General features: G+C 37.4%; 2 pseudogenes; both read left to right on the plus strand.

The window, feature by feature from the left end:
* Positions 1 to 2,213: 2,213 nt before the first annotated feature.
* LOC143641955 (melanoma inhibitory activity protein 2-like) lies at positions 2,214 to 8,626 on the plus strand (annotated as a pseudogene).
* A 4-nt stretch (positions 8,627 to 8,630) lies between these two features.
* LOC143641956 (melanoma inhibitory activity protein 2 pseudogene) lies at positions 8,631 to 9,211 on the plus strand (annotated as a pseudogene).
* The last annotated feature ends 1,374 nt before the right edge of the window (positions 9,212 to 10,585 follow it).

Genomic DNA, 10,585 nt, shown 5'->3' on the forward strand with positions numbered 1-10,585 from the left:
CCTGGTCTCTGACTTTTCTTGCTCCTATGCCATCCCTTTCAAATACTCTTGTCTGTTGTTGGCTTGTTATATGTTGTTCTAATTCCTTAAAATAGCCTTTGCTATTTTTGGTTCTTTTTATTTCTGCTTAAATTTTGAAATAAATATATACATTTCCACAAATTAACTGCTAGAACTCATATTGGGATGATATCAAATTTGTAGATAAATTTGGGTAGAATTAACATCTTCATAATATTCAGTCTCCCAACCTGTGAGCAGTGGATCCTGCCAAGGTCCAGGGTCCCCTTCCAGCAGCAGCCGCACTAGCTGCTGACAGCATGAAGGTGAGGACAGTGGTAGCCAGGAGAGTGCTTGTGGGAAAGGGAGTCTTCATAGTTTCATGGGCAGCTGGATAGGGGACATCCAACAGGAAATTTAAAAGGGGGCTGGTTGTTACTGCACTGCTTGTGTGGGTGGCGGGATCACAATTAACTTTGTGGAACTCACATGAAACTGATAAGGAACACTGAAGGTATTTCTCTGATCCTTGTAGCAGCTGAGAGGTTGCTAGAGCTGATGAATACAGGAGGGCTGATAGTATGGAGTGGCAGTGCTGGGATATGTTAGAGGAGTTGTTCACCATGGTGAGGGAAGTAAAGGAGGGCGTTTTTTGGTAGTGTTCTTGGTGTAGGAGTGCTTTGTGGCAGTGCTGCTCTGGGATGCTGCTGAGGTATATTCTGTAGTATCAACTCCTGCCATGGGAGGCTAATCCCATTCTGTCAGCTCCTTAGCAACCAAGTTAAACTCAATGTAGGAAATCAGAAATATTTCTATTTTGTTTGCCAACATTCCTTCAGTGCAGTTTTCATCTATCTTTGGATCACAGTGAGAACATCATCCTTAACAAATGAAAAGTTATCATTGTCTGCTTCCTCATCTTTCACTTCAAATTCATAAAGTGCTTTCCACTGAGATGGGGCAGAGTCAATGGTTTAATAATCTGCACAACGTTGCCATGGATCCCATTGACTTACATGTGGAACCAGTTTTCATCAACATGTCATCAATAAATGAAGATGTTGCATTTGCTGAATTTAAAGTCCTGTTCTCCTTTTCTTCATGTTTATTTTAATGATGTGGGACATGGTAACAGGTATACCCCCAACTGGGGCCTCCAGGTTTGCAACCTAGGCTTCCATCCACACTGTGAGCTCTACAGACATTTTGCCCTGCAATGAGCCATAGTGCTGCCCTGAACCATTAATGCATCTGTACAGTTGGTCCCACTGCCCCCACTGGCTAGATTTCCAAAGCCTCTGTTTGATGCCATCCAGAAGCCTGACCAGCAGGAAGTTATTGGGAAGCTCCTAGTCATGGGAGCCAACAAGAGTCCTGCACTCAGGACAACGGAGTGAAACTACGATTCCAGCAAACATTCTTTGCAAAACCTGAGCTGGCAAGGCAAGACTTTTGCAGAAGTACCCAGGAATTCTAGACACACAGGACACTCTAAAAGATTCAAGAAGGCAGATTCATCCTTCTTGAGGTACTTACTAAGAAAAGGCTTCAGAAATGTATATAGTTGTATAAAGATCTTAAAATGATTTATGTAACATTCATTTCAGACTTTGCTTTTGCATCTTTGCTCCTCCTCTTTGTTCTTGGTCCCCACAGTGTGGTCATGGCCACTGCAGATTCTACTCAGTCTTGCCTGCTGCTCCTTGATTCTCTGAAGCAGCTGCAGTGGCCCCTGGAGACTCCTCTCTGCTGTTCCCCTCTCCACACAGACACAATTCACAGCTGCCACTTCCTCCCACTTGCCAAGCCATGAATGTTAGTTTTTAAATCAACAGAATGCTTGGTGGGTTAGAAACCAATGTGTGAGAGTTGGAATAGTCAAATTTTAATGCTGACCCAACTTCTCTGCTTTCATTGTCTCTGGTAGTAATAGTCTGTTATAGAGAACTGCAGGGACTATAGACAAAGCTACAGGGCAATTCCTGTCAGGATACATACTCCAAGTGGCAGCTATTGTTATCCTGAGTGTGACAATGTATCAAACAAGCAGTAATGACAGTGTCTTGTAGTAATGGGCAGCTGACAGGGCAGCAAGCACCATCACACTTTCTGTGACAGCAGCTGGAGGACACCAAGTAAGATGAGCCTGGATGCTTGACACTGGTGGCATACACATGGCTCTCCCTCTTTCCTCACAGAATAACCTGGTCAACATGTACATGTGTACCTTTGTGCTAGAGCAGTTCCTCTCAGTGTGGACACTGCAGGAGATGCTGGCTAACACAATGGAGAAGTTGGGAGGGGCAAGTACATTTTGGCCTTGAGTATTTTAGTGTGCTCAGGTCCTGTGGGATGGTGGCTTTTAAAGGAACTGGAAATCTTGTTTGCAGAGATAAGTCAATGACTTTCACTTGTGACTCTCTTTGGGTTGACCTTCTGCTTTACCTAGCACCCCATCATATCTTGAACTTAAAAAAGAAATCCAAGAGCAATGTGATCTGTGTGGCTGCCTGTTGTGCTCTTGAAAACAACCTTTCTTAAGCATCTGTATGTCTCCCTGCATCTTCAGAGCTCTCACACTTTCTGTTTTCACCAATTGTTTTGTGCATGGCTCTTTGTCATAGAATATTATTCCATTGTCAAATGCCTTTAACTGTGTGGCTATTTTCTGAGCTGTTGTTCAGCGAGTAATATTTCATGACACCATTACATACTTTATGTAATAAAATCATGGTGATACAGCTTTAGTGAATTTTGCAAATTGTAATTTTTCAAATAGCTAATCATTTTCTTTTGAATATGAAAATTTTTATTTCTTTCTTTAAATGCAGATATTTTTCTTCAAAACTATATCTGGTTATTTTAATTATTTTCCATGAGACACACTCTTACTGACTGGGCTAGTACCCATTTCTAAACAATTCATACAGTTTAGGGTTAAACAGGAGGATAAATGGTCCCCTTTTTGGATATTCTCTATATATTTTAATAAACTCGAGTATTTCCATGAGTAAAACCAAATTATTTTGTCATTAAGGATCTGTGTATTAGTCTTACTGTTGAGTTGCTATTCTAGTAGGGAATAGTAAAGAGATAAATAATACATGGTTCTAAAGAAGTGAATGATAAATTGTGTTGTAGCATATAGTTTTTAGAACTTTAACACTGTGTGTATGAATCATAAATTAAATTTTAACATGCATAATTTGATGAATACCTACTATAGGAAAAAGATGCATTTCATGGAGCTGGATCTCACTTTCAGCTGCTAGTATTTTTTAGTAATAAACACTGTCAAATAGCTCAATGGGAAAGCATATAAGATTTTATGGACAAGCAATATTCTTAATTAAGTAGTTTTGATGATACCCAGAAGTGATATTCAAAATATTTTACAACTGTTTTGGCATAAGTATCAGTGAATCAGAGTGGCTCCCAGCCACAGTGCTGAAGGTTGACATGGTCTGAATGATTTGTGGGGGTTTCCTAGAGGACCCCCGGGGTAGTCCAGTGATGTTAAACAAGAGGAATGATTTTTGTCCACTGTAACAATCATTTTAATCATGAGAGCACTTTCTGGTTATATTTGATCCATGGATGCTGTTTGGACTCATAGGAATCATCTTTTGGACTCCCTGGATCTCCATATCATCTCTCCTTGCGTCTTCTGGTGTCTACTTCAAACTCTTTATGGTACTATGATAGTGAATCCTTTTGTCCAACAAATTAACATCTCTCAGTTAATAAATTATACACAGTAGTTTCTGTGGAATGAAGATCCCCATTTCCGAGGGTAACATGTCAGAAAAAGAAACAATAATCTTCTGTTCAGAAGGAGTACCAGGTGTTGAACTCAAGGACACCCCCAACATCCTCATCCATAGTTTGTATTTTATTTAGAGACAGGGTCTCACTGAGTTGTCTAGCATCTTGCTTTTTGCTGAAAGTTGTTTGAACTCACAATCCTTCTGTCTTAGCCTCCTGAGTTGCTGGGATTAGAGGCATGTGCCACCACACCAAGCTCACTGTTTTCTAAATGTAAGGTGCTACAACACAATGCTTGCATTTTACAAAGAAAAATTGTTCAGTACTAGGCTTTTGGTAGGAAATGAAATTACAAGTTGTGGAAAGTGTACAAATAGCTGTTTCTGAACTCTGGAAATATTCAGGAAGCTCATGTGGTACTGCGTCTATCATCATCATCTCTGGTAATATGGGGAATAATGACATGACTGGTGCAAGACTTTCTGATATTAAATAAGTGGTAAGACAAGTTGCCCATGTCACAGAGTGGAAAGTCTTAAAGGTAATTGCCCCAGACTTAACTTTTTTAGTTGGGTGTGGTTGGGTATCTTGTTACTATTTGATATGCTATAAAAGTTCTCTTGTCATTTCAAAATTCTATATTCCTTCAAAAAAAATCATTTTTAAAAATCCTCACTTTTTTCCCTAGTAAAAAACTAGAAAAAGAGAGTGTGAAGGGATGGAACAGCAATTGATGTCTGTTCTGTCTGTTCATTTAATGATGAGGATAACTCTATTAGTGGATATTATTATCACTATTTCTAAAGTGTTATTGACCTGCATGTTCAAATGAGAAAAAGGCTCAGGAAGTTAATTTGAAAGTAGGTAGCTTGATACAGATGCCGTAGATGAAATCAAGCTATTCTCATCAGTGACTACATCCAAACAGAAACAGCTCTGGCAAGTAAAGAGGAATCTGCAGCCTGGTTTTTGCTTGTTATACTTGATGGCTAACTGCTTCTATTAAGGTTTGGAACTGAAGACAATTGGTTTGAGTTCCAGAGGTATTGCTTTTTACTTGTGTGCCTTGACCAGGAATCTCTCCAATACTTAATATAATTTCTATTACTATAATTGAAAATGACCCAGGATAAATGATACAGAAAAGACCTTTATTTAGCTTATGGCTCTGGAAGTTAAGGATCATGGTGTCAGCATCTAGTGAGGCCTACTGGGTCATGAGTTAATAGAGGGTAGCCCATGGTGTTGTGGTTTAATGGATCTGAAATGTGACTTGAAGGGCTTGTGTTTTTTCTTTCTTGGAGACATGGTTTTACTAAATTGTATAGGGCCTGGTGAAATTGCTGAGGCTGGCCTTGAACTTGTGATATTCCTGCTTAAGCCTCCTAAGTGTCTAGGATTACAGGTATGTAACACCATGCCTAGCTGATAATTTGATTCTGATATAGGTATATACCTGTGAAATATTCACCACAAACTAATTAACATATTCATAATCTCACATAATTACAATTGTTAAAAATTTTCTAAACTTTTATGCCTTGTGAAACAGGATAAATGTTTTAGATTACATTAATACCCCTCTGGCCATTGAAATATAATTGGTCTAATTCATACATGGTGGGGTATTGCCTTTTAACTTTAGATACATTTAGGAAACCAGTGACTAGTAGAGAATTGTTTCCTTCAAACATTAGATCTGGCTCATCAAAAATTTAAGAATAACTAGGAAAAAAATATATGGATGTCTTTTATTTACATCAAGTAATGGACTCTATTTGAACAATAACATAATTCACCTTCAGAAACTAAATCCATTTCAAAGTGTCACATCTTATCCTTCTCTTTGCTATATATTTATAAGAACAAGGTTACTTAGAAGTATTTACATACTATGAGAAATCAAAAGAGCATCTGAATAAAGGTTTTGAAGACTCTTAAATACATAGTAGTCTGGAAAAACTGACATGAAAACCAACTCTAATTGTAAGCCCCTTCTTTTTATAAATATTACACATGCTGTTCTTTTTAAAAGTAACTTGTCAAAACTGATTTGTGTTCTTGTTAGTAACTCTTCTAACATTACTTTTAAGATAGTCTTACATGAAACTTTTTTCTATAGAAAAATTTCAGATTACTTCTATAGAAATTGTCAACAGGGCTACGCATGGAGCTCAGGGGGAGAGAGCTTGCCTAGCATATAGAAGGCCTTGCAGTTTAACCTCCAACATTGCAAGAAATAGAAAGGTAGAGAAGGGAAGGGGAGGCAACTTAGAAAAAAGAAAAGAAGAAAAAGGGAGTGAACGTGAGGGGAGGAAAAGGAATGAGTCATTAAAATAAAAGGGAAAGTGGTACAAATATAAATGTGTGACATAATGGCTCTTCAAATATTTTACAAAGCTTTAGAATTTTAGTTACATAAAACTGGTTGATATTATGACTGAATAGAATTGAACATAATAAGCTCAGTCTTGAAATCAAACCAAGGACTGGTTGCAAGAGAGGAGTTTTCTCTGACTATATTGGGGCAGGCTTGAACCTGCACTGCTTCAGGATGAAAGCATAGTGAAGGGGCCAAAATTTTCCAGAAAGGCAATGTGAGTGTGCTAGGCACCTGGGAGCCCATAACTTCTTTCCATGTCTATGCCCACAGACCCTCTACCCCCTACCCCCTACCCCACCCCTGCAACTGCTTCACAATATTATTCTCCATTGCCTGATGCAACTTTGGGTCTCTGACCAAGACCTGAGTGTACCCAACCTCTTTTGGCATGGTGGGACAGGTTGTAGTTGCAGCAGCAATAGCTAAATGAGCCTTAGTGTGATAGAGTGGCTGAGGGCTGCCCCTGAGTTGTATCTGGGGCATAAGTACTTAGGATTGTGGCATCATTGTCTGAGGACATGAAATCAGGCTCTAATACTTATGGCTATCTTCAGGAGTTGGTGACATGTTCAGCTATTGGATCTTTTGCTGTTCTGTTGTTTTTGTGGAGATTTTGTCAATGTGTTAGAAACAGGCTTTATGTAAGAAGAAAAAAAGCTTGCTCTAAAACTTGCTGGACTAATTGAAGAAAAATTTGAACCACATGAAACAGCTAGCCTTGTTGAAAAAGATTATGAAGGCTTAGAGTCATCTTTAAAGGACACCGTTTTTGAGAAGAAGTCAATAGAAGCAGAAAATTGGGAGGCAATATATGAAAAGTTGGATAGGTTCAAATCTGAACTTGGGGATAAAATACTGTCTCTAGAAAAAGAGCTTAAAGAAGAGAAAACTAAATATTCTCAGCAGAATGAAATGGTGGAAGATATATCAAAAAAGATTAAGTCCAGAGAAGATGAATCAAAATCCCTCAACTCACAAATAGCTGAAGCTAAAACAACCTTGAGAATATTTTAAGTGAATGAAGAAGAATTTAAGGTAGCAATAAAAAAAGTTTTGAATGAAAATTTCAAACTTTAGAAAAGTCTGAAACATATTTTAGAAGATGTTAAGGTCTGTAAACAAGTCAGGATGGCGCCTGGCATTTTGCCAGAGAAATGTTAGAGTCTGTAAACAAGTCTGCATGGTGCCTTGCAAAATGCCAGAGGGAGTGGTTTGTGAAGTAACAAAAGCGAGCCATTAAGTGTGGAGATTCCTTATTGGTTGACTGCTGTATCTAGTTTATGCTAATTAAGATAAGCTGTGTGGAATGTATAAATACAGCTCCTGTCCTACAATAAACGGCTTCCACTCCTGCTGTATCAAGTACACAAGTTGTTGGTCACCCCCTGGATATTTTGCTGCAGCCAGACTGCGGCAAGAAGAAGCTGAAGTATGGGAAAAAAAAGTGAATGACCTTAATAAACAGAAAAGAACACTTGAAGACTCTAAAGTGCTTGCAGAACAAGTGCTAAGAGAGAAAGAAAATCACATTAAGTCTCTGACAGAGCACTTGTTGCAAATGAAAGATTGTGCTTCCTTGCTTCAAGAAGACCTAACAGATGATGGTAACTTGGAGTTGGAAATGAAGAGTGAATCAGAGATTGGCGCTCAATTAAATGATCATCCAAAAGGAGCTTTGAAGGAACTGGTGTATGGTGCTAAGTTAAATGCCTCTTTTAAAATATTAAAAAGAGAAAGAAACCATTTTTTACTTTATTATCTGAACCTTATAGAATATATTAAAAGTCTTAAGACAGAACAAGCCTCTTTGCAGTAATATATACACAAAATAAAAGTGAGAATCAGAATCTTCAGCAGAAATTTAAAGTCATGATTGAACTATATCAAGAAAGTGTAATGAAACTCCAAAGGAAATTAATAGTAAAGGAAAATTACCATGTAAAATGCGAGGAGAAATTTTCCAAAGTGGATGAAAACACCAGCCATGCAACTGAACAGCTGGACACCTATAGAAAGTAAGTCAAAGTTTTTGAAGAAGAATTGGAGAGAAGCATTCATTCTCATCCAGGGCAGATTATCTACTATGAGAAAAAAGCATATGCGTGGGCAGCTCAGAGTGCTAAAAGATACCTCAATGATTTAAGTAAAGAAAATGTTCACAACAGACAAAAAGAAAAAGATTCTTATGCACTTGATGATTCAAATACAGCCTTTGGCAGAGAGCATGCCCTAAATTGTCCCTCAGTATTGGGTCAGCCTTCATCTGAAATGAGAGCTCCACTTCTGGAAAAGAAGAGTCCACACAGACTTTTATCTTTGCTTCTAGGGGGAGGAAGAAGAGGTTCAAGAGGCCAAGAGAAACCTCTGGGCTTTCATATTTTCAATGAAAAAACAGAATCAGGCTCTGATGAGTTAACTGATTCTCTGTGCTTTTTATTACACTGGGCCCCTGTCACCTTCATGGGTAAAGGCCCATAGGATTATGCTCCATCCACCAGGAGATCCATATTTAGATCCATGTCTTTCTCTACAAAGGCAAGATGGATGTTATTATAATTATAATAGACCATCTGGACCAGCAGAACTTAGAAGTTCTACTATTCTGTCTTTGGGTAAAATGGATTGGCCTACATCTTCAGAAATGGAATCTAGTAGAAATGATACCAAAGTTAATTTTGGTAATTCCAATGTGCCTGATTCATTTCTCCCTGCTTAAAACCCAGAAATTGCTTCTGGCTTTGCTTTCTCACCCTTCCCTCCAATCAGAGGTCTATTGATTCCAGTGGATCCAAGGAGTCAGTTGAGAAGAGAATCTTTTTTTCCTCTACCTCCTCCAGAAAATGTGTGGAACATCTCAAGATTATTTTCTACCAGGCCCACAGCCCCCTCCATCCCCAATGCAAAATGTCTATTTACTGAGGTGTTTTTCTCATTATCTTCCCCCAAGAGATGGATTTACCTCCAGAACCCCATTTTGAAAACAGAAGTGAGTTTCCTTCAGGGCTGATTTCACCTACAAATGAGCCTGCTACTAAATATCAAGAACCACAACAAGAAACCTGATGTTTTTGGCCTCTTCAAAAGTAATTTGACTTATTCTAATTTTTAGTTTTTAAGTAACTACTTTGACTTATTAAGTGATGATACTTTTGCTCTAGTTGAAGCTAAATGGAATTATAATTCTAAGGATAGTATTTTCTAAATAAAGATGATTTTAAAATGAATCTTATCAGTAAGTTATTCCCATTTTTTTTATTCTAGATAGTGTAAATAAGTTTGATTAATTTACTATTACACAAACAACAATGGGAGTTTTATATACATAATCTTGCAGTCAGGGATATTATAAAATCCAAAGAAAGTATGTGCCTCTATTCAAAGAAATGCATGTATTATGATTGTAGCATATGTGAAAGTAACTTTATGCTTAATGAAAGATTTTAATTGATTTAAAGTCTTGTTTGGCATTGATGACAATAATAAAAATCAACTAGTTTTTTTCATAAAAAAGAATAATTAGAGCATATTAAGAGTAATCAATATAACATGACTGTCATGTGACAGGAAATTTTAAATATAAAAAAAATTCAGTTCTCAGGCAAACTTTTAGGATGAATAAACCCCCATTTAATTTATTTGATCCCCATTATCCTTTATATCCTTTATGTTATGTCCATTTTCATAAAATTAAGAATTGAATTCTGCTGTGGATTTGGTTCTTTTTTAAAATTTTTTCCGTTAAGTGGCATGTCATAAGGATACAATGTGCTCATTCAATCAAGGATTGTTTGATAAAAGTGTAATTCCATGAGTTAAAATTGTATTCCAATGAGTACTAAATTGTGCAAAAGCACAGGTTGTATATACAGGGGCATTACCTGTTTTCAAATAAGTAGGCTTTCCCATAGTAGCAAAGTAGAGTAATTAATGAGAATTGTAAGCAAATAAATTTTTAGATCAATCTGCAGTAGCTCAAATAAACCCATAATGAGTATCAGTAGAAAAACAAAGAAAGGAATAACAATGAAAAGGAGAAAAATGAGTTAACACCCATTTGCCTAAGTGTATTAGAGTGTAGTTCTAATGGATTTACAGATTGCCACAAAGAGTCCTAGAAGGGTATACAGTGAGAACAGTTATTGACAGTGGCCTGAGTTTTTGGGGAAGAATTGGAAATCATGAACAAGCATTATATGAAAAAATCCATGAGATTTTACAGCACCTGAAAATAAAAGATAAGGGACCTCACAACTATACCTGTGTGGGCATTATTCTCTGTCAAAAGTCCAGGAATCTTGGTGTGGCTGTGTGTATGAGAAAAGAAAATAAGGAACATATGATGCTGTAAAAGAGTTTGAAGGGTTAAATAAAAACATTGTTCAATGGAATCTAAACGAGGGGAAAGCACAGCTACAGAAATATGAGGAAGAAGTTTAG

Source organism: Callospermophilus lateralis, chromosome 7 (assembly GCF_048772815.1).
Source record: "Callospermophilus lateralis isolate mCalLat2 chromosome 7, mCalLat2.hap1, whole genome shotgun sequence".
NCBI classification, from domain to species: Eukaryota; Metazoa; Chordata; class Mammalia; order Rodentia; family Sciuridae; genus Callospermophilus; species Callospermophilus lateralis.